The sequence below is a fragment of the Schistocerca americana genome, chromosome 5, assembly GCF_021461395.2.
Source record: "Schistocerca americana isolate TAMUIC-IGC-003095 chromosome 5, iqSchAmer2.1, whole genome shotgun sequence".
NCBI lineage: Eukaryota > Metazoa > Arthropoda > Insecta > Orthoptera > Acrididae > Schistocerca > Schistocerca americana.
This window is the reverse complement of record NC_060123.1, coordinates 215,490,825-215,516,235: the sequence shown is the minus strand read 5'-3', so window position 1 is coordinate 215,516,235 and position 25,411 is coordinate 215,490,825. Positions and strand designations below refer to the sequence as shown.

At 39.1% G+C, this 25,411-nt stretch overlaps 1 protein-coding gene across 3 annotated transcripts in view; it reads right to left on the bottom strand.

Moving 5' to 3' along the window:
* Positions 1-15,769: 15,769 nt before the first annotated feature.
* Positions 15,770-25,411, bottom strand: part of LOC124615558 (asparagine synthetase [glutamine-hydrolyzing]) — a 231,326-nt gene continuing 221,684 nt past the window's right edge. For all 3 annotated transcript variants that reach the window (XR_006979801.1, XM_047143533.1, XM_047143534.1), the window contains exon 12: positions 15,770-16,479. The gene's annotated coding sequence lies outside the window, so the exon portion shown is untranslated. The remainder of the gene's footprint in view (positions 16,480-25,411) is intronic.

The following is a 25,411-nucleotide window of genomic DNA, read 5'->3' as shown; positions in this document are numbered from 1 at the left end:
ACCTCCCTCTCTTGCAATTCTTTACCATCACTAAGTGACATGTGTACCAAGTTTGGTTGAAATCGGTCCAGTAGTCTCATAGGAGCAGTAGAACATACATACATACTTATAATATGTATATCTTTTTTCACAGTGATCTGATCTTGATGAAACCTAGCCAATACAGTGCCCATTGCTAAGCTGAAGTTACCCATGAAAATTCCACAAAAATCCGTGCAGACACACTACTCAAGGTCTGTAAAATTTTAAAGTTTTACTAAACTGTAAATCACAATACATATTTTCCAAATCCAGTTTTGATGAACTAAAGCCTATACAGTGCCCCAAACTATGCTTAAGTTGCACAGGGGTGCCCTCATATGGAGAGTATCCTAGAGCTACAACACCAAGAATCACTTCTCGGTTCTTGGCGGGATCAGGTTTCTTTAATTATGGTAATATACCGTCAAATCACCAACAAGTTTTACATTTTCACAAATACCAGATCCTTTACGCCAAACAGAAATAGCTTCATCTTGATCCACCTTATGACGTCCACGGGTCCTCAGACAAAAGGCGTCATAGAGTAATAATATCATGTCCTTAATAAAAACTTCATCAGCATTAAAAGTACGATAAGCAATGCCATCACGATTATTAAAACTGTCAAGGCCACCCATATTCTCAATACCTCCACAGCAAACAACCACCATGGTAAGCCATCCATTACATTCATTACCGTGACTAAATTTATCATCGTTAAAAAGTGCAGAAATCGAGTACATCAAGAGAACCCATAGCTTTCACCTTCACTTTGTTTTCTTCCTTGGTTCAGTAGTGATTTCATTGTCGATTTCAGTATTGTCAATGGTCTTGTAAACAGTAGCGCATGAGTGCCGGCTCCTCCTAAAAAGATTTCTGAGCCATATGCTCAAGTTACCCTCAAAAACTGCATGAAAATTCATCTACTACTTTTGGAACTTAGTTTGTGCAAAGACAGACAATACGGTCTAACAGCTCTATTGTTAATATAGATTTGTTATCAGTAGCTTAAATAACAAATGACATAGAATGCCACTGAATTTTGTTTATTTACTGTATTGACTGAATTCTAGTTTGTTCCTTTGGCTCAGTGCAGATTTTAACTTATAAATTACTTATTACTGGTTTGTCCAGAAATGTGCCTCGGTGGCTCAGTGGGTTAAGTTCAAGATTACAAACCTCAAGATTTTGGGTTCGATACCCTATTGGTCCTGCTGTTTCCTCTGTTAATTATTGCTGCTGTCATCTCTAACAATGAGAAAAATGAGGTTTGAGGTTTTCGGGCGCTAAACAGAAAAATGACAAGCCAAATTGCACAGTGTTAATGTTGAAGAGTAGATCCCCTGCAACTGGCTGTATATTGATTCAGAGGTGGGAGGAAAGCAGGAGCACATCACCATGCAGTGTGCACACCAAGTTTAGAGTTGAACTCAACTCTACTTGATTTTCAGCATAATTAATGCAACGTAAAGATGCTTTGTAGACGGATGGACCTCGCAGTTATCACTACTGATGTGTCCCAATTCAACTAACTCTGCACTTGTCAGAGGGTATATACTGGAAACTCGCAATATCCTGTTGCACAGCATGCCCTACAACCTGACAATCGTGATCTCGGCGCCATTTGCATTCTTCCCCCAGACACCATTTTCTCAGCACTCCACAGGTGGGAACTAGCACTAATACACGTCCTTGGTTCTCACCACCCACCTGGCCTTAATTTACATTAACTTCTTCCGTCTCGGCTTTTCTTCACTGTAAGTACTCTTGGCTTCACTCCGTTTTAGTTTTCTACATCTTTCGTTGTCTTTTCCCTCTATTTTTTACTGCCCCCTCCCACCTCTTGTTATGTACAATGCACTTTACTTAGCTTCTCACTCCTATTAACTCGTGCACGATGTTGTAGTTGTAGTTTTCTTTATGAAGTCCAATCCTCAATGTTACTATCAAGCAAATGATTTGTTGTCTTCAAACTGAATGTTATCAGTCCTGTGCCACCAAATTTTTCCACTTGCCGATGAACAACATTTGTGCTTGACAATTTTGACTCTTTAAGATATTAGGTATTTAAAGGTTAGGCAAGGCAGGAGGAAGTTCATTTTGATTATTAATTCAATTCAAAAGTATGCAGTTACATGCCATTATTATTATTATTATTATTATTATTATTATTATTATTATTATTATTATCTTCATCTTCTTTCCTTTCTCAGACCTTAGGTCTGGTTAAAAATGGAAAGTGACGAGGACCTTGATCAAGCATGACTTCCTTTTAACTGTACGGTATATGTTACATTGCATTTAGGAACTTTCGGGTAATTGAGCATGTATCAATAATTACAGATTTCTGTAGTTGTATACATAAGTTTGGATGTAGCTGTATTGCGTTGATGTACTGGTGGATATTGTGTGGTATGACTCCTGTAGTTGATAGTATAATTGGTATAATGTCAACTTTATCCTGATGCCACATGTCCTTGACTTCCTCAGCCAGTTGGATGTATTTTTCAATTTTTTCTCCTGTTTTCTTCTGTATATTTGTTGTATTTGGTATGGATATTTCGATTAGTTGTGTTGATTTCTTCTTTTTATTGGTGAGTATGATGTCAGGTTTGTTATGTGGTGTTGTTTTATCTGTTATAATAGTTCTGTTCCAGTATAATTTGTATTCATCATTCTCCAGTACATTTTGTGGTGCATACTTGTATGTGGGAACATGTTGTTTTATTAGTTTATGTTGTATGGCAAGTTGTTGATGTATTATTTTTGCTACATTGTCATGTCTTCTGGGGTATTCTGTATTTGCTAGTATTGTACATCCGCCTGTGATGTGATCTACTGTCTCTATTTGTTGTTTGCAAAGTCTGCATTTATCTGTAGTGGTATTGGGATCTTTAATAATATGCTTGCTGTAATATCTGGTGTTTACTGTTTGATCCTGTATTGCAATCATGAATCCTTCCGTCTCACTGTATATATTGCCTTTTCTTAGCCATGTGTTGGATGCTTCTTGATCGATGTGTGGCTGTGTTAGATGATGCGGGTGCTTGCCATGTAGTGTTTTCTTTTTCCAATTTACTTTCTTTGTATCTGTTGATGTTATGTGATCTAAAGGGTTGTAGAAGTGGTTATGAAATTGCAATGGTGTAGCCAATGTGTTTATATGAGTGATTGCTTTGTTTATTATTATTATTATTATTATTATTATTATTATTTTCCTCCTTTCATCAGTATGATGCATTACTTGAGTAATTAACATTCAAAATCACATAATTTCCCTTTACATCACATTTTGTGGGATACGCTACCGATGTTATAAGAAAACTGTTTGTCCAAAAAAATCAAGAAATCTTTTCAGCATTAGAATTTCCAATATTTTTGAGAAAGCTCATAGCAGTGTAAAAAAAACCTATCTATCTCCATTTTTTCCATAAAAAAATTAAATTTCTAAGGAAAAAATAGATTGCTTCCCACCATAACAGCATAAAATAACATAATTATGCAGTTATTTGTGTAGACACGATTGGCATTGTGTCATATTTAATAAATACTGAGAGGGGCCAAGGCAACAGCAATTACCACCACCATACTAAAGTCAAAAAATAAGATAAATGCAGTTGGAAATAAAAGCCAATTCTACAAGCACTAAATAAAACCAAAGAAACAGAAGTCAAACCAATGAAAATTCACAACTTAGTTGCAGATGATAGAAAACTTAATATGTACAGTTTCAACTGTGCCCATCCATCCTACTTTCCATAGCTCTCTACAGTATTGTAACTGAACAGTCAACAACAGTGATTACCATGCACAGTTAGGTCACATTTGAAAGGAAAAATGATTGACTGGTGCCTCAGTCATTACGCCTAAACAGGAAGTTGGGAATGCAGGCAGATTACCTCTAACAAACAAGCCTAAGCTATTTATTTCAAACTTCAGTCATGGCTGACATGAAGTAACGTAGTGCAAATAATTACCAGAGAATAGCAATGCTCAGAGCCCCCATGACTATAATGCTACATAACAACATAACGTAACAATATTATGCAGTTATTTGGATAGGTACAATTGGCACTGCATAAAATGAGCCTAATTCTGCACTTTGTTAATTAAGAAAAAAATTTGTTTTCCTTGAAAAATATATATGTTTTTGCTTTGAGAATAACACTGAACAGACTTGGAGCACTGGTCATAAGTGAATTAATGAATTCAACATATGAACAGAAACCTAAGTAAAATAGTAAGGGCAAGGTAAGAGGTTTGTCAATATTTATAAAGATATAGAACTATACACAGCATCTAGACTTCATCTGAATGAGACAGGTGATGAATAAATGCTCTGTATAATTGTTGAAAATGTAACGAGAAAAGGAAAAGTTTACAGAGCAACAGTACCAGAACAGCTAGAGTGGAAAACTTCAGATAGAAAACCTTCAACTTCAGCTACAGGTACAACAGAAATAGCACAGAAATTAGATTCACTGGAAACAAATACATCAGCAGATAGAAAAGTAAGGGAAGGACATTGTATCCACTGCAATCTCTCACACAGAGCAAGACAAATATTTAGGGGAAAATATAGCAGCAGTAGAACAAAGGAGACTACACGCAAGAAACACACCCACAATCTGCAAGAGGAAGAAAAGGAAACCAATCATAAGCAGCTATGCTGCACATCTGTGACTGCAGCAGTGGGAGACAACCAACTTTATGAATTCAGGATTTTTGCTGGGTCACAATCAGCAGCACAAGACAAAAGCTACAGGAGTCACTAATGTGGCAAGTTAATCACCTCCTAATACAAGCAGTATAAAGACAGAGAATGTAATATTTGGTACAGAGATAAATAACAAACATGGAATTGAAAATTAGAAGGAGGGAGATAGATAGAGGAAATTAATAGAAAGATAGATACTTTTGTCCCTTAAGCATATGTTGTTGAAGGCATGAAAAATGGTGATTGCTAGCATTTGTATCAGAGGTAAATGGAGAATTTAGCAGTATGGAAGTGACAGATGAAAACTTAATAATGTAAGGGTATATAAGATGATGTTAATAATGCTGATTTTAAGTGAATTTCTGGTTAGAAAAATAGTAAGGTATAAATAAAAATTGTCATCTGTCAAGATTTCAGCATTGAAATGGCAAGCACAGATGAGCAGATCTCAAGAACTTTTCTGAATCTTCCAAGTTCATTTGATTAAAACTGAACTATATAGTGTGCTACAAGTAATGATTTCTGCATAGTTAGTATTAGTTAACTGTCATATAGAAATTGTATAGTTGGCATTGCAAATCGATGCTTTGCCTATTGCTCCTCAAACTCTGTAATGAAACATCAATTTACTCTAATGTGCGTAATGTGATGTGGGTAAGAATTAAAAATGTACAATTTGTAACTTTATCTGTAAGTGTCCAATAATAAAACTAAAATTGAAAATACCTTTGATAACTCTTTTATAACTTGCAGAATTATGTTATCCCTGCCAACCATTAAGAAAACTACCTTTTCTGGTATACATAAGTAAAAAATTTTGGTATACTGAGGGACTGGCTAGGGTTATCCAAAATAAGCTCTTACTTTACTCTACACACACTGTCTTTCAAACAAAGGGCTGAGCAGGACACTACTTATGAAGTGTTCCTGGAATTTGAAGAAAAAAAAAGATAAACAAATTGAAGGTCATATATGAAAAACAGTTTCCTTTTGAAGACAGAGACTTTGCACCCAATAAATGCAAGGCAGCATGAGAACCTATAGCCCAAGATAATTTTTCTGACCAAATTCAGAAAACTCCACACAGCCCACAGGACTTGTGAGAGATTTGCATAATGACCAGCAGCCAGAGGACGTTTGTGTAACTGTTGTTCTAGTATAGTCACTGAAATTAAAAGAAAAGCCTTAAAATTTTCAAACTGTAACAGCATAAAAAGAAAACCAGCAACAACAAATAGTCTTTATCTGTACACAGTTGACTTTCATATCTGACAGATCTTTACAATCTAGAGTTTTTCCTGCTTCCCTTAAAATGGGCTTTTCGTATGGCAACAAACACATTACACAGTATTATAAAAAACACAAAGCATAAAATAACATGTAATGCACAAGACTGGTCCTGAGGAACACTACCATCCCCTCTTTAGCAAGGTCAGGCTTGTAAATCTGTGTATTCACAAACATGTACTCTTTGTTAGGAACAGCGCCATGAAACTATCAGAGAAGAAATACACGGCTACAACACCAAAACAAAATAAGATTGTGGTACAGAAAAATCTCAAAAAACCAGGGAAATTGCACACATTGAATTATCTCAAAATCCATAATATAGTGACTTAATCTGCTCAGTCTACATCATTATACGATATCAAAGTAAGACTGTGTAACTGGTTGTTAGGTATCAGTTTCTGATGTAAAAGAATTCTGTGAACTGAACAGTGCTGACTAATATCAGTTTGTAAGATAACTCTAGTCAAGATCTAAAGGTGCATGTCTACTAGCAAGTAACCATGCAGTTTTCATCCTCAACTTCCAGAATTATCTTCCGTGAGATAGCGGAAACAGTTTCTTGCATCTTGTGGAAATACTTTCTGAACTTGTCAGTTGCTGTAAGTTCAAGAAAAACTTGCACAATTATTGTGTGTTCAGTATTGGTACGAAAATGTTGGGTTTGAAAATGAGAATAGCACAAAGACAGGTGTACCATTGGAACCCCTAAATATATTTCATTGGCCACCATCAGCCAAAGAAGTACCAAAGAAGTTTTCCAATTTCCGTGTTTAACCAAGGGGGAGGAAGTAGAATGGTAGTACAAATGTCTTCAAATTTTAGCTGTTATTTAATGTTACGTTTCTAATACAAATAATGAATACTGTATGCAGAAACTGAAGAGTAATTAACAGTCGATCTCATGGTGAAACAGCGTCTCACATTTGTGTACCCAGTTTTCGTATATTGATGGTAGGCAATGAAAACCTCGTAACTTCATTTTGTTAAATTTTGCAGGCAAAGCAAAACCGGATTCTTATTAAATGTGTAGTAGAAGCCTGGTTATTGACAGTGTAGAGGAATCTATGCACTTTCAAATCTCTCTTTGATTATGAAGTTACTGGTTACTGGAACTGAGTTTTCAGGGACAGATGGACTTAAGAGGTTGTCATTGCCTACCATTGATATCTGATGATACAATAGATAAGAGATGTTCCTAACTTGCTTACAACATTTTAACGAAGTTTTTAATCTGAGCAAAGTCCTCTGATTTTAATTAATCCTTGATAACTTAAATAAAATGTATGCCTCTGTATCCATTAATATATCAAAACATTTTTTTTCCCCAAATTTTTGTTTCTGTCATTATTTTTCTTCAATAATAACAATATTTAAGTACAACACAGTAAACTTGCACAAGTTTTCAGTAGATCTACTTCGTAAAATTTCTCTCAATCATCATTCTTGATGTTTGTTGAGGTGGCCCTGCCACTTAGTTCCACCGAACAGTGTTGCAGCAGTCTTCACCGGACTTCATCTCCTTATGTGTGGATGGGTGCTGAAAGAGAGCTTAATGTCTCCCAGGCTACTTGAATAACATAAACGACTAAACTAGAAATTTTCTGTATTAACACTTTCTCTTAAAAAATCATCATGTCTCAATATACAATCTCGCTCAAAGTGCATGTTGACAGATCTTTTTAAAACTGATGTTCCTTGGATAAGATCAAGACAAGAAGTGTTCTCTACACAAGACATTTTGCAAGTAATTTTTGCAGCATTTGTTCTAGCCATGGCCTTCTCTCTTTTCCCTTGTCTTGTAAAGACCTTCAAAGCACGGCACCAAGGAACAAATGGCCCCACACAGCAGGTGTGAGCGCTCACTTGCCATCCTACCTTGTAGATGTAAAAGGATTCTCCCTTCTGCACATATTGTAACAATATTTTCCACACTGGGATGTCGCAGCACATACTATGGAATGTCATGAACATTTTTCATTGGCATGAAAGCCTGCGAGTGGCACACGTCGTTTCATAAAAATGTAATGTCACATGGCCCCCCGCTGAGGTGAAAGATATCGTGTAAACCATCTTAACAACTAATTACAAAATCTTGGAACATGGTGATTTTAATTACCATAACATTAATTTCAATTAATGTCCGTTTAGACTCATTCAAACTTTTACTGTATACCTGAGAAACTAGCTCTTCTCTTTTAATCCCAGTCTCCATAACTTTCACTTCTGTCTTAATAAATTGGAGCCTTGTTTTTCAAAACACCCTTTTTATCAGGCACACTGCTTTTGATCGCATATTTTTATATATACCGTGTGGTCCATTTATATCCATAATGGGAATCAACTGGGACAGAGATGAGATACAGCAAAATGTGTTAGATAAAAGTTGTAGGTGGCAAAGAGGGTTACACATTGCTACTAATGCCCGTGACCTTGAATGTGGGTTTCAAGGTAATTTAGAGGTTAAACTGATTTTTTAAATGGGAACCCTAATATTTAAAATTTGAAAAGAGTGGCAAATTTTATGTACAAAATGATACATTATTCAAGGTCATGGCAAGCAAGGTTCAAAGGAGGTCAAATAAGCAAACATGTTTTTACTTTCAAGTAGGGATTAACTCAAAATAGAGGAGGGATACAGCAAAACACAACATTAGATACAAATTGGAATAAGCATAAGGGGTCACATATCATAATCTTCAAGGTAATTACCAAAGATCATTTGAAGGGTCATTTTTGTTTCCCGAATACCCTATTTGTGACGTGGAAAAAGCGAACAGAAATTTCAACATTAAGCCTTAATGTTTTGTGGCAAAAGTAGATACATCACAATGTACAACTGTTATTGCGGCATTTGCAAGACAGAACAGATGTAAATAAAATGAAGATAATAGATTTACAAGTCGTTAAGTGAGTCCCCTCATCTCTCATTCCTTGGGATGACGCTTCCAATTTGTATCTAACTTTGTACCTAATAGAACTAAAAAAATATGTTAAAAAAATCACTTTCACCTCTAAATCACCTTCAAGATCATGCCCATTAGTAGCAATGCATGGCCCTCTTTTCCACCTACAACTTTTATCCAAAACATTTTGCTGTATCTCATCTCTATCCTGAGTTATTCCCCATTATGGATTAAAATGGTCCACTCTGTGTTTATAATTAAGAAGATGATGGCCAGTGACACCTTCAGTGCAGAAGCACACGAAGCTTGAACTCTGACAGAAGTCTGAGATGCCGCGAGTAATGAGGCTGAGGAGGATGGGCACTATATCAGTAGTGTAAGTTGAGAATTTGGGTCTGACAGGTGGTGTGCTAAGGTAGTCCATCAAGTTGCGCTGAGCACTGTGTAGGATGGTGTAGTGGTCAGCACATCTGTCTGGTAAGCAGAGACCTGGGTTCGAATCCTAGTCCAGTTGAATTTTCAACTTGCCCCAGTGATGTAAACCAGTGCCAACTGGCATCTAACATCTTTAATTCCTTTGTGTCTTAGTTTAATATGTGCCACAACATCAGTTAACAGTTCTCTGTATACATGACTAACCATTTCCACATACACAAACTTTCCTCTCAAGAATCAATAAGAGCCTAGCTCTCCATGTCAACTATTACATTCTAAAAATAATTCCTTGTGCCAAGAGACTGTCTTTTTTGTTAAGTCATGACACACTTAACATACCTGCAACTTTGTCTTTTGTTGGCTCAACCAGTCATCACTACGGTTCCACTGTAGGCATCATAATCCCTGATAAAATCTACAAAAGTACTAGGGAAAGTTTCATTCAAGCCGAGTAATATCTAATTGGCATAAACATTGAAGGCAGTTTCAAAATTCAGATCTTATAAATGCAAAACCCACTGTTAATTAAAATCTGAAGAATTAGTTAATAATATATAGGGCATATCACAATGAATGGCATAAACAGATATAATTGAAAGCACACGATCCTAGAAGCAAAAAGTCTCAGTGAATGCAGGTCTGCAAACAAACTGAGATTTTGTGAGTACCTGTCACCACTGACTAAATTCTGTGTGAATGTCTTCCCAGGTAGGAAAAGGTTACAACATTAAGAAACCTTATTAGAGATACTTTGGTAAAGTGCAGGTGTTTTTGCAAAAACACATTTAATGAGTGTACACATAGCTAAAGGTGGTGTTCAAAGTGTCGTCCTTGCACCCTGATGCAGAATTGTATCTGTCACCACAATGAGTTTCGAATCCTTTCAAATGTGCCTTGATCATTTTGAAATTCGTGATAACCATTGACAAGCCCCAGCTCCAATTCTTCAACTGTGTTAACTAAAGGGGCGTACCCTACACCTTGAAGAAACTGACTACCTTGTGCCCACTGGCAGCCACAGCAGACACACTCTCCTGCCTGAGCCACATGCCTGCTGGCCTGCCGGCCGCGGTGGTCTAGCGGTTCTAGGCGCTCAGTCCGGATCCACGTGACTGCTATGGTCGCAGGTTCTAATCCTGCCTCGGGCATGGATGTATGTGATGTCCTTAGGTTAGTTAGGTTTAAGTAGTTCTAAGTTCTAGGGGACTGATGACCACAGATGTTAAGTCCCATAGTGCTCAGAGCCTGCTGGCCTGGCAGTGAAAGATCCATCACTAAGCATGCTGCAGCTAATATCAAACACAGAAATCCATAATGTTCAGATCAGGTGATCTTGGAGACCACAGTTCACGTCCTCTGCACTCAGTGCACCTTTGGCATGTTAGGTGTTGACTCACGAAAGCAGCAAAATATGCCAGTGCTCCATCGTGCATGTACCACAATCTCTGACATTGCTCTAAGGGAACATCCTTGAGCAATCCTACTAGATAATGCTACAGAAACCAAAGTTAATTTTGCCCACTGAGTTTGTTTGTTAACATGTACAGCCCATTAAGACCATCAACTAACACCCCTAACCACACATTCAATGAGAAACATCACTGACAGCGCTTGGATTGGGGCCTAGATGTGAGAATTGTGATAATGAAACACGCCGTCACAAGTGAGCCTTTCTTCATCTGTAAATACAATTTTATTGTCAAACTTAGAGTGGTCATTGCGTCTACTGACAGAATGTTAGTCTAGGACCAAAGTCCCCTCACTAAGATACTGAACTCGTTGGAGGTGACGTGGGTGAACTGCACTGTGATGCATTATTCTCCAAGCACTACTGTGGCTCATTCCAGAAACCTGTTGAGATTCCTGGGAAGTGTTACACTGTTTCCAGCACATCTTGAAGCAAACAAGTAATTCCTGCAGGCCTACCCATTTCCGTAGCATGTACAAAGCACCCAGTTTTTCGTGTTGCCTTCTGGTAGCGTATGCTTCTTTGTACAAGTGTGCAGCCTCTCGTGGATTGCTATAAGCCATACCCTATATGAAATGCATATCTGCACACTCTTCATTACTATTAAGTTCCGTGTACCACAAATACTCGTACAACATAACTGATGCTCTGTAAACAACTGACATGAGTGGCACCCTGACTGTGTACTCTACTGTTGTATCCATTCTGTTTATGACTCCACATATCGAAAATGTAAACAAAGACCACACCACAGACAAGCATGTGCTGTTTACACAGAAACATGTCAGTAGTGGCTGGTAACCACAAAGTTGCAATCAGCTCACAAACAGTTTGTCTGTGGATCTATGTTTACTGAGACTTTTTTCCCTTCTAGTGTCATGTACTTCCAACAGTATGGGTTTACACCATAAATTACAATACATTCCTTTTAAAAAATTATACTTAATTTTGGTGTTTCCATGGACCACTCAAAGTATAAATTTAATTCAGAAAATGAGCAGTTTGGAATCAACCAATGAATCACAAAGTATCTTGAGGCTGAAGAGTGAATTGGTATTACAGAAACTGTTCTGTGCCAGACAGTAGTGAAGAATTGTATGAGTCAGTTGCAGGGGGTGGCCCTGTTCTTTGTGAAAGTACGAGTATGCAGATGTGGACGACCTGTATAACAGCGAGTAACTGTTGCCAATAGTGACTGTTGGAGCTGCTGACATTACGACAACAACATACCACATAAATCAAGAGCTCAGTTAGGCATGTTACGAGTACTTAATGCTAATTTTAATTGTATTATGGTTATGCCTATTGTTATCAGCATCAAGATAAAGACGGCTGCCGATAACATAACTGTAGAAGGTTACAATATCATAACCATTAAAACATTAAAAATTCAACATGAACGAGAAATTGACAATGAATAGTTCAACTGCTCATAGCTGGGTACACAGTAGTTTGTGGTTTCATTGCTATCAGCTTCAGTGTTTGTGCAATACATTTATTTTCTCACTCTCGATAGTTGTCAGTATAATTTTGATTAACATCTCTAGCTCTGAAAGGGAGAAAACCAATTTCACTGCTTCCTTCAAAACTGTTCTGTCTTTATAACAAATTTTCTGACAGTGACCACAGCCGTTATCGATGTGCCAAGTAAGATGGTAAGGAAACATCATGAGTAAGTAGATTCAAGTAATATAAAGTGCCCTGGGTAGTTCATCAACAGTTACTTAAATCAATTCATTCCTCTGCTATTGTAATGGTTAAACACACACAGTGCAACAAAAAAAGTGGAGCACCCAGAAGGGGAAGGGGAAACAAAATGAAAGTTATGTGATGTTATTTCGGGATTACAAAATAGACTCAAATTTACAAAGAACTTCACAGTATGAGGCTGCTTATTACTACGATATTGAACCCCATCTGGTCTGGTTGCATGAACTGATTTCATTGGAAAGGCTGTCATAAGACTGTTGTATTCTCTCCTGAGGCAAGTTGGGCCACAGCTGTTGTAGGTGGTCTTTGAAATACTGGCAGTGGGGTGAACTGGATGACCCAGTTAGTCTCTCACATTTTCTGTCAGAAACAGATCTGGGATACCGCTGCCCGTGGGTCAACCTCACCATCCCAGAAACATTTCATAGAGACAGGTGCCATTTGTCGGTAGGCATTGTCCTGTTGAAAAATGGCACCACAATACTGTCGTATGAGAGGTAGCACATGAGGATGCAGGGTGTCCTTGACATACTGCTGTGGCACCAGAGTTCCCTCAATCACTACCAGCTGTGACCTGAAGTCATACCTGATGGCTCCCCACACCATGACACTAGGAGTGTACTGGACACTGCTGTGCTTCTCCAGAACATAGGAAGAATGGTAACTCTCCACGGGTCACTGCCAAACTCGACGACAACTCTCATTCAGGATAGTGCAGAGCCGTGATTCACCAAAAACACAATGCGATATCATTCATCAGCAGTCCATGTTTTGCAGACATGGCACCACACCAGATGCAGCCATTTGTGCTGTTGTGCTAACACAGCCTACGTATGGGATGGTAATTCCCTATTGTGGCTGCTGCTAGTGTCCAGCCAATGGTGTAGGATGATACAGAATGTTGCAGGGAGTCCATTACTTGTTCTAAGCTGGAAGGTGTAGATGTGAATGGGTTATGATGTGTTTGGTGCACAATATGGCATTCCTGTCTTTCGGTAGATCACATAACTTATGATGAGGTATTGAATAGAATTTGGGAGAAGAGAAATTTGTGGCACAACTTGACTAGAAGAAGAGATCAGTTGGTAGGACATGTTCTGATGCACCAATATAGTATTGGAGGGCAGCATGGAGGGTAAAAATCGTAGAGGGAGACCGAGAGATGAATACACTAAGCAGGTTCAGAAGGATGTAGGAGCATGAAGATGATGACGCTTGCACAGGATAGAGTAGCATGGAGAGCGGCACCAAACCAGTCTCTGGACTGAAGACCACAACAACACCACCATCTTTCGGTGTTCAGATCTGGTGGATGACGAGTGTTCCTGCTTTCACATTCCCATGAAGTCTAACTTTGGGCCATTGTCACATATCAATATGTCAGAAGTCTGGATATCGTTCAGACCAATGGAGACCCACAGTGAGGCCCCTTTTAGAATTTTTCAGGTGCCGATAATGCTGTCTCACACGAGTGTGTGACATCTCTGTGTTCATTCAAAATCTAAAACAGTTCACACTATTTATATACCCTACCAGGTTGTGAACAACACTAAATAGAAACAACACTAATACACTCTGGTGGCTGTCCTACCTATCACTGAGAATTGCAGCGAATCATGTACATACCCATCGGTGGTGTTTACATGCACAAAGTTACATTTACATCCAACTATGCCTTTTTAGTGCTTTATTTTTTTCATGGTATTTCAACCATGTTTTTCAGTAAACTAATCCTGCTATGATAATGATTCAGACTGACAAGTCAAATATAATGCTAAGACACATGTAGTGCATATTAAGTAATGTGAATATAAACATTTATTGTGCTATGTTTGGAGAGGAGGAGAGGGGGGGGGGGGGGGGCTTACTCTTTCTATACAGCGAGAGTTGATCCTGAACTCGTATTGACATGTATGTTGCTCAATTTTCAATCTACAGTGGAGGAGTCAGCATTCTTTTATGTATTCATTATGATAAATTCAAATGTTAAACCAAAGTTAATTGCGAGAAACATTTCACATTGCTCTGCTTCAGTGTTTCTTGTTAATTTATTAGGAAACAGTATGTACAAACTGTTACACAGTATTCTTGAAGTGGAGGGTTTTGTTCCAATTAGTGCTCATCAGTTGAGAGAGAGTTTACGGCACCTCATTGTCTACAGGATGGCTATAGATTTTTTTGTGCTGTCTGTTGACGTAGACAGTGCCACAACATGATGTTGTAATAATGGTCATCAATGTATTGTGTATTTCAGTCTTTACATATTTGGAAATTACTGTATTAATTTGTGGATGAAAATGGCCTTCAATTGTTTGCGACTCACACCACGGGAATTAAGGATGTTGGATCCCAAAGCGACACTGAGAAATCTTGGATGATACTGCAACCGCAGTATCCTGGTATGCCAAGGAAGACTTTGAGGCATTCAACCACATATCAGCATCCTGCCATCCAGGCTAGGCAACATACTACTCACAGGTAGAGAAGACAACCGAGGTTGGCGACGACTGAATGTAAAGGTTTTTCAATAATTTACACTGTGTATCTCTTCAAGCTTCCCCAGCGGATATGTTGTAAATAGTCTTCACAGGTTTACTGCCATATGACATTGTGCAAATTCCCAATATTTCCTCAGAGCAACCATCTGACATCTTCAGATGGTTGAAACTTGCTGGTGGTGGACAGTTGCGCCAAGGAAATATTGCGAATTTGCACAATGTCATTCGGTGGCAAACCCGTGAAGACTATTTACAATCTACATTGTGTTGGCAGAAGTGAAGTGTGGATTTTAAGACATCACAGTGAATCATGGAATCGCTTGTTATTTTGGAAACGCTGCTGACAAGCTGTCTTCTGCCCAAGGAATCCAGCAGACATTGGCTGTTGACAATGGTATTATGAGGATGGGTCCAGTAACAGAAACAACCATCTACAGTTAGGATTTACTAATAAGTGAACAAAGACTGAACAAAACCCGTATTACTAACAGTACTATTAGTAACTGGGTAATTCATTAAGAGGTTCAAATGTAGTTTCACTGTGGTAGAAAGTAGTTGTAGTGTTAAGAATTTCTTTTAATAAGTACCAGGAATATGTAATTAATATGTGCACTTAATATTATCCATGAAAATATGAACTGTGTGGTCTATTTTAGTTCTCAGATAATAGGCTATAAGGGTAAAGAATAAAAGTAGTGTACACCACGTCCTAAAGAACTATTTCATGTAGGGTCAATGGAGTGAATACAATTTATTCTGTAAAATATATATTCTCTATTTGTTTTTCTCACTTTTTCTACATCTTCATGGAATAATCACAACAGTAAAAATGCACTGAGCACTTCAAATTTAAATATAACAATGCAGTTTACAAAAATGGTATTGTTAAGGTAGTATTCCGAACTCTTTGAACACCCCAAGATAAAGTGGTAGAATATGATACAAAAATAAAAGATTAATACAATGGAAGGGTCCCTATGGCAACTTTTGGACTTAAAACTAACACTGGTTCACATGAACTCCATCAAAGAAGCAGGCGAAGCAGTTGTAAAGAGGACTACAAATTGAGTTTTCACTGTGTCTCATTATTCCTGTTGTTACTGCTAATAATGTAATGTTTGCAAACATTTATTAATAGAAACGAAGGTATAACCACAGGCAGACAGAGCACAGAGCAAAAGAAGATAACTCAATAGAAACCTATGAGAAAGTGTTTGAATGGTAGGACTATGTACTATCATAGAGGTCTGTACTGCGGCTTTAAACTTATTACAAAATCTTTAAATCATACACATACACAAATTATTAAAAAGTGGAATATGGTCATCTTCAAAACAATAAAATAGTCTTATTAATTCACCACTTCAAGCATTTTAAGTTGTCTGCTGCAACACCCTTTTGCTGCAAAATAGAGTTCCTTACCATCTGCAACAATTCCTGAAACATAAAAATCAATGTATGTAAATAATAATCTGATAAGAACAATTTTTTACAAGTTTTATTTGGTGATAAGAGTTAAATAACACAGCATTCAGTGAGTTAATATTTCCCACAGTTTTATGAGTTTGAAACAGCAATAAGTGGAATAGTATGAACAATGTCATGAATGCTATACACTGGATTTTACGGTCTATAAGATGCAATTTTTTCTTAGGAAAATTGCCTCCAAAATTCGTGTGCATGTTGTAAACAGAATTAATATAAAATGACCAGGGTTCAATTTAAAGTTCCTGCCAGTCTTAAAAATGGTCATATATTAGCTGCTACGGGAAACATCTCTCTATTTGGCAACATTGAATTCAACTGGAGACAGCAGCAGTGCACTGATGCGACAAACATGAGTTGCAGGGGCTCGTGAGCTTGCTAACACTGTCTCTCTCCCGCCCTGCCACCACAAACGAAGAACACTTTGTAGACTAAGACGCATCATTGCAATCTACAGTGCCAGTGAACTTGAAGTGAAAGATATTTGTGATTTCTATCAGTACAATATTGTTGTTAGTAGTTAGTTTTGTATTGAAGAAAAAAATAAAAGGTACTCATGTGATGCAGGCCACAAATTGAAAGTAACAGCATATGCAAAAGAACATGGAAACAGAGCAGGTGAGTGGCATTTCGGCCCTCCACCAACAGAAAAAACCAGTCACAATTGGCAGGCTAGTAAAGAAGAACTGATAAAAATGAGGAATATTAAATGTGCAAATAGAGGATTGAATGCAAAAAGGGTCACATCTAGAAGATGAATGAATGGACACAGGCAGACAGTGTTTGTTGGTAATGAGGATCACCCTGTGGCTAAACATGCCTTGGTGCACGGCCAGCACATCTTGGCACAGTGTTACACCATCCGTGTTACCTGGATACTTCCCACTAACACCAACCTGTCACAACTCCAGAGATGGGAACTTGCCCTTCAGTATATCTTCTGTTCTCCTTATCCGCCAGGCCTCAATCTCCGCTAATTTCAATTTGCCGCCGCTCATACCTCACCTGTCTTTCAACAACATCTTTGCCTCTGTACTTCCGCCTCGACTGACATCCTTGCCCAAACTCTTTGCCTTTACAAATGTCTGCTTGTGTCTGTGTATGTGCGGATGATGGATGTGTGTGTGTGTGTGTGTGTGTGTGTGTGTGTGTGTGTGTGTGCGCGCGCGCGCGCGCATACCTGTCCTTTTTTTCCCCCTAAGGTAAGTCTTTCCACTCCCGGGATTGGAATGACTCCTTACCCTCTCCCTTAAAACCCACATCCTTTCGTCTTTCCCTCTCCTTCCCTCTTTCCTGATGAAGCAACCATTTGTTGCGAGAGCTTGAATTTTGTGTGTATGTTTGTGTTTGTTTGTGTGTGTATCGACCTGCCAGCACTTTCATTTGGTAAGTCACATCATCTTTGTTTTTAGATATATTTTTCCCACAAGGAATGTTTCCCTCTATTATATTCATGACTATTGATACCTATACCCACTTGAACTTGCTTACTGTAGTGAAACCTTAGTCTCCCTGTCCAGTGTTTTAAGATAATATATACAGGGTGGTACATAATTTTGACTTAAAGGTATTTGTAATTTTTGCCCCTATACAAGTCATGATGAAGGGCTCATGAAACAAAGCAACATGTTTTCACACCTTTGTTAGCTGTTGAAATATGGGTATCAATTCCGTTATTTTCATACTGGAATGGATCAGTGTGAGAGAAATTTAGTGAAATAACTGTTTCATAGAGCTAACACAAAATTACAAAGCAAGAAATACATTAAATATATGAGATTATTTGTTGTTGTCAATCAGTGAGCAGTCAGTAGTTATTCAGGTGCCAGCGAGTACTAATGATACTCAAGTACTGAAGTCACTTTATTAACTCTTGTACACACAATGCAATCAGAGTACACTTTACACCACAGCATGAGACATGAAAACAATAGTGGACAGTACAACAAAGACAATAATTTCCAAAGAGGCACATTTGTTCATTGTTTTTTTGTGTTGCCACAAGTCCAAAAGTTTAATCCACTTTCTAAATAACTTAGTACTGCCCAGGTAAGTGAATGAAATGTGATGATTATGTTACTCTTGAGAAAAACCAGCACTGTCCAGACTATAAATATTTCATGTGTGTGTGTGGGGGGGGGGCTTTTGGAAGAGTTGATTCAAGTGGTGTGGGACTACTGTGGAATAGATCAGGTATGTTACATCAGACCAGAGACAAAAAGGCAACTGTGGGTAGTCTTTCATCAGAGGACATAGTACACTGCTAGCTGCAGTCAGTTAGGCTATGCCGTATATGCTGTAGCAGCTTCAGCACTTCACTTGGAGTTAACTGTTCACCATGTTCCTCATGCTAGATACCTACTGGACCTCTGTGCTGTCAGGGAGGTGCTGAGTCGCAGAAAGGCGCAACAAAAAGACTGTCATCACACATTTAGCTTTTGGCCAACAAGGTCTTTCTCAAAATTAGACAACATACACACTCATGCAAATGCAACTCATACACACATGACCACAGTCTCTGGAAGCTAGAGCCAGACTGCAGTCCGGCTCCAACTGCCAGAGACTGTGGTCATGTATGTCATTTGCTTGGTGTGATTGTGTGTGTGTGTTTGTATGTTGTCTAATTTTGACAAAGGCCTTGTTGGCCGAAAGCTTTTTTGTTGTGCCTTTCTGTGACTCAGCATCTCCACTATATGCTGATCCTTTTCATTATATTGTTATATTCCATCCTCGATTTTCCACTGTTTGATTTTTTTCTGTGCTACCATGACCATGTTTGTGGATGTTATTCGAACTGACTGTAACTATGCTGTTGACGTGCTGTGGACTAGTGTATGGACCACAATTTTGAGCTGTTGTGTGTTCAAAATAACTCTTTGCATAGGGCTGATATTTGATTAGAAATAAGTATCTCGGATTCACTGTGTGGATATCATAGACAAGGCAATTATGGAGCAATTGTTACAGCAGCAGCAGCACCACCACTTAATGTCACTTCAGCAGAAACAGATGGTTGCACAAGAAGACCACCAACAACAGCTCCTACAACAGGACCAACAACAGAAAGTGTGCGACTAAATTTTAAAAAAGTGGCAGAAAAATCCCACAACATCAGTGTTGTTCAGTGTACTGTCACTGGTCTTCCCATTATTCGAGGAAGTTACATAGAATCAAGATTCATTGCAGCAGCATGTTACAGCTTTAAGGTAATGGATGTGCTCCATCACAAAGTTTTTTGCTGTCATGGTTTGGTCCAAATGTTTCATTTGCTACATTAGAAGATCCAGGGGCATTGTCATTTGTGAAAATGTGTAACTAGCAGCACACTATCATCAGCTTATGCAATATGGTGACAGTAACATTAAGTTTTCATCAACTGCTTGAAAATGAGATCAATCATTATGGAAACCAGCGTGAATATCAGAAATGTGATTTTTGCACCAGTTAGCTACACCTTCCAGCTACTTCTCTGCATAGTCACCAGTCCGATTTAGACGTGTCACAGCATTATACCAATTTTGCATACACTCATCATAGAAGGTAGCTGCCAGTTCTCTACACTGGTATGCAGTTCGTTGTCTGTGCCAAAATGTCTTCATGGCCAGGCGTCCATTTGTGCACAGATGTAATTTAGAGGGAGCCATGTTCGGGCTGTATGGTGGGTGATCAAAGACTTCACATTGAAATTGCTATAGGATGATCTTCATTGCCCTTGAAGTGTGATGAGGAGAATTGTCATGAAGAAGGAATTGCATTGCATGACAGTTACATTATGTGGGCTACATGAAATCGGGCAAAATCCCCCAGCGTGGACCCACACTTGGCGGGATACACTATTTTCTAGGTATCTTTATGTGCTCACTGTGCTCCCACAATGGAAAAGAGCAATGTGATGCGATCGACGAGCATACCCTAGATACTGGCAAACACATCTGTGCAAAGCTTCATTGGATTTTCACCGATACTTAGAACTTACTTTCTGAATAACCCTTGTGTATGTTGATGTACTCCAGTCCTTAGCAAATGAGACAGTTTCAGTTCCTGAGGGTAGCAAAGCAAAAGCTGAAATGCTTAACTCCATTTTCAAATGTTCCTTTACAAAGGAAAACCCCAGCGAATTGCCCCAATTTAATCCTCGTACCACTGAAAAGATGAGTGAAATAGGTATTAGTGTCAGTGGTGATTATAAACAGCTGAAATCATTAAAATTGAACAAAGCTCCAGGCCCCTATGGAATCCATCAGATTCTGTACTGAATTTGCAACTGAGTTAGCCCCTCTTCTAGCTATAATTTATTGTGGATCCCTCAAATGAAAAACAGTGCCCAGTCAGTTCTTGGAAAAAGGCACAGGTCACACCCCTCTACAAGAAAGGCAGTAGAAGTGATTCACAAAACTACTGTCCAATATCCTTGACATCAATTTGTTATACAATCTTAGAGCATATTCTGAATTCAAACATAATGAGGTATCTTGAAAAGAATGACCACTTCAATGCCAGCCAGCAAGGATTTCGAAATCATTGATCATGTGAAACCCAACTTACACTTTTCTAACATAATGTACTGAATGCTTTGGATCAAGGCAACTAAGCAGATGCTGTGTTTCTTGATTTCCAAAAAGCATTTGGCATAGTACCGCAACTACGCTTATTGACAAAAGTACGATTGTATGGGATACCAAGAGAAATTTGTGTCTCTATTGAGGAATCTTTGGTATGGAGGACACGCATGTTATCTTGGATGGAGTGTCATTGTAAGATATAAAGTAACTTTGAGTGTGCCCCAGGGAAGTGTGTTGGGATCCTTGCTGGTCATGTTAAACATTAATGACTTTGCAGACAATATTAATAGTAAAATTAGGCTTTTTGCAGATGATGCAGTTATCTAGAATGAAGAAAGACGTTGCATAAATATTGAGTTAGATCTTGACAAGAGTTCAACATGGTGCAGAGATTGGCAACTTGGCCTAAATCTTCAGAAATGTAAAATTTTGCACTTCACAAAACAAAAAAGTAGTATCCCATGGCTATAATATCCATGAGCCACTGTTGGAATCAGCCAACTCATACAAATACCTGGCTGTAAAACTTTGTAGGGTCACATTTCCCTTATCAGCAGGCATGTAATGGAATGATCACATAGGTTCAGTCATGGGTAAAGCAGGTGCTAGACTTCAGTTTACTGGTAGAGGACTGGGGAAGAGCAGTCACTCTACAAAAGAGATTGCTTACAAATCACTCACGCAACCCATCCTAGAATACTGCTCAAGTGTGTGGGACCCGTACCAGATAGGACTCATACACAGGATATTGGACATATACAGACAAGGGCAGCACAAATGGTCACAGGTTTGTTTCATCTATGGGAGAGTGTCTCAGAGATATGGAAGGAACTGAACTGCCAGACTCCTGAAGACAGACATAAACTATTCTGAGAAAGTCTATTAGCAAAGTTTCAAGAACCAGTTTCGAATGATTACTCTAGTGATATACTACAACCCCCTATGTATCTCTCCCACAGGGATCATGAGGATAAGATTAGAATAATTACTGCATGCACAGAGGCATTCAAACAATCATCTTTTTTGCACACCACATGTGAATGGAACAGGAAGAAACCCTAATAACTGGTATAATGGGGCTTACCCTATGCCATGCACCTCATGTAGATGTAGATATCTGCGAGGATCATGTGAGCAACATCGGACATTACATACAAGCCCTCTGCTTCATTATAAAATTGTGCAGCATGCACCAGATTGCAAGTCTTCCAAATTACAGGGTGCTTTACAAAATTATTAAGGCTTTCGTGGCCACTTGTTGGCAAACTGCCTGTTGGCTTCTGTCTCAAATTCTTTGTCCAACATTCGTTTGATGATTTTTCTGACATTTTTAAAGCAAAGTTTCACCCTCCATTGCTAGTGGTGGACTGGAGCCCAGATCGCAGCCCCAGACTGTATGTACCTGGTGCAGCAATGTCCAAGGGCTTCTCTCTGGTCATTTCCGGTGCGGTTCTCTTGCTATCTGTGATGGTCATTTGCTGCAGAATGAAAAGGTAGGATACATTTACCTTGAGGCTTTCTTGTTTCTTGCTGAAGCTGTACTGAGCGACATAAGAAAAGTTTGCAAGACGCCAGAAGCAGACAGACAAGGCGATTCCCAACAAGTCATGCACAGTGGTCAGCCTCATTGAACAACAATTGACCAAAGAGGAAGTGTCCATCCTTCAAAAAGGAGGGAATTTCGCTATCATCCCAAGAACTATACCTATGGAGGACATCATTGCTAATACCGAAGTGGCCATTCAGACCCTTCCTTGGGAAAGAACAGAGAAGATACACACTGAAACAGCCAGGATACTGTGCCAAGCAAAACCACCAGATTGCAACCTATAGAAAGATGATGTACAAGCTATTAAGAACCTTAATGCCAACAAGAGTATATTGGTACTGCCTGCTGATAAGGGAAATGTGACCATCATAATGAAAACCAAAGATTATGAGCAGAAGATCTGGGACCTATTAGATCCGATGAGGTACTGAAAACTAAGCGCAGATCCGATGCAGCATATCACATAGAATACGAATCGCTTAACCAAGGCATCTTACCTGCCAGTGGACATACAGAGGAACCTGCACAACACAGAAGCCCTACCACTTTGACTGTATGGATTATCTGAGATCCACTGAGACTGATTGTTAGCACTCCTGGCTCACCAATATATAAACTGGCTAAACACTTGGGCCCTCTCCAGCCGCATGTCAGGAAGACTGACACTTACATAAAGGACTCACAATATTTCATTGAGAAGCTGAAGAAACTAAAACTTGGACCAAATGATGTCCTGGTCAGCTTGGATGTTGTTTCTTTGTTTACAAAAGTGCCACGTGTTACACAGCTTGCATTGATACCTGCACAAACTATCAAATCACCACCTGAGCCAGAAAAGAGGCATGCTGCACCATCTCGGATGCGAAATACAACACCTGGAAAGTGTTCTGAGGAGCAATGGGTACTCCACAAGTTATATTAGAAGAATAACATGGTCACATACTCAGTGAAGTGACAAATCAGGAAAAGAAATGTTGGGTACAGCCTTTCTGCCATACATTCCCAGAGTGACAGACAGAATCAGCCATATGTTGCACAAATACGGCAGAAAGACTATTTATAAACCAACAAAGAAAATCAAAGAGTGTCTCAGATTGGTAAAGGAGAAAAGGGACTCACTTGCAGTGTCAGGACTATGCCGCGTACTATGCACATGCGGAAAAGTTCGTGCTGGAATGACTGGATGATCAATCAACACCAGGATCACAGAACATAAGCAACATTGCATGTTAGGGCAGGTGGAGAAATCAGCCCTGGAGAGCACACGTTGTGTGAGACTGACCACATAGCAAAATTCGCCGACACGGAAGTTGTGGCTGTAGAGACCTATCACGTCCACTTCTTCAGAGAAGCTATAGAAATACATAAACAGAAGAACAGCTTCAATAAGAAAGAAGAAAGGATCAAGGTAAACAGATACTGTCTTCCCCTGCTGCAGCAAACAACCATTGCAGGCAGCAAGAGAACCACACCGGAAATGGCCATGGAGAAGCCCTTGGACATTGGCACTCCAGGTACATACAGTCTGCAGCTGTGGGCTCGGCTCCAGTACACCATCAGCAATGGAGGGTGAAACTTTGACAATGTTAGGCACTCGTGCTGGTGAAACGTGAGAAAAATCATCAGACGTACGTCGGCTAAAGAACTCCAGACAGAAGCCAACTGGCAGTTTGTCACAGGTTGCTTTACTTTATCAGCTACTACACAATCCCCAATCACTCAGGCTTATGCAATAAGCTAACTTTCAAATAGAATATAAACCAGAAACAGTGCTACTGCACAGAGCACACCGTGCCTCACAGTGACCTAGTATCTGAAATGGCTCAGACTCACATCAATGACACCTCACCCATGTGGCGTGGTCACTGCAGAATTGGGCAGGAACTCTGTATCCAAGTAGAGTGCCTCATAAACAGTCAATAAACTGCTCTGCATAGCCATTGCCTTCTTGTCCATTGAGCAACAGTCTGGCAGTATTGCATCATATAGGACCACTCTGTGATTGTACAGAAAGGTGTGAGTTAAGGACCATTTCGCTCTATTGAGGCCTAAGAACTGTAGTGTGCAAGTGAGACAGATGAGAACCTACAGCATAGGGAAACCCAGTAGAAGCCATTTGTGGCCAAGGAGACGTAGCAGTGTTAAATATGGCAGACCTAAGATCGGGAAACATTTATGGAAACTATTTAATTCTGTAGTAATGCAGGGAATGAAGCCACAGTAATTTTAATCTATCATCCTTCATAAATTTTCATGGTGATCCTAATAAAACTTGAATATTGATTTACTCTTAAAGAGAAATTCACAATTTTTGTAACAAAGACCTGAATGCTAAAATCTGAACGTTTTAGTCGATCTTAACGATAGACATTTCATATAGAAGCACATCATTAAAATGACAAATGCTGTAAATATCAACTCTGTAACTTCAAACAATGGAAAATCCAGGATGGAATGTAACAATACGACAGAAGGCAAGTTGCTACCCACCATATTGCAGAGATGCTGAGCCGCGATAGGCACAATAAAAAGATTCACACAATTACAGCTTTCGGCCATTAAGGCCTTTGTCAGCAGTACACACACACACACACACACACACACACACACACACACACACACACACACACACACACACATATGCACACACACGCTCACGCAAGCGCAACTTGCACACCCATCTGCAGTCTCAGAGAGCTGAAACTGTGTGTGTGTGTGTGTGTGTGTGTGTGTGTGTGTGTGTGTGTGTGTGTGTACTGCTGACAAAGGCCTA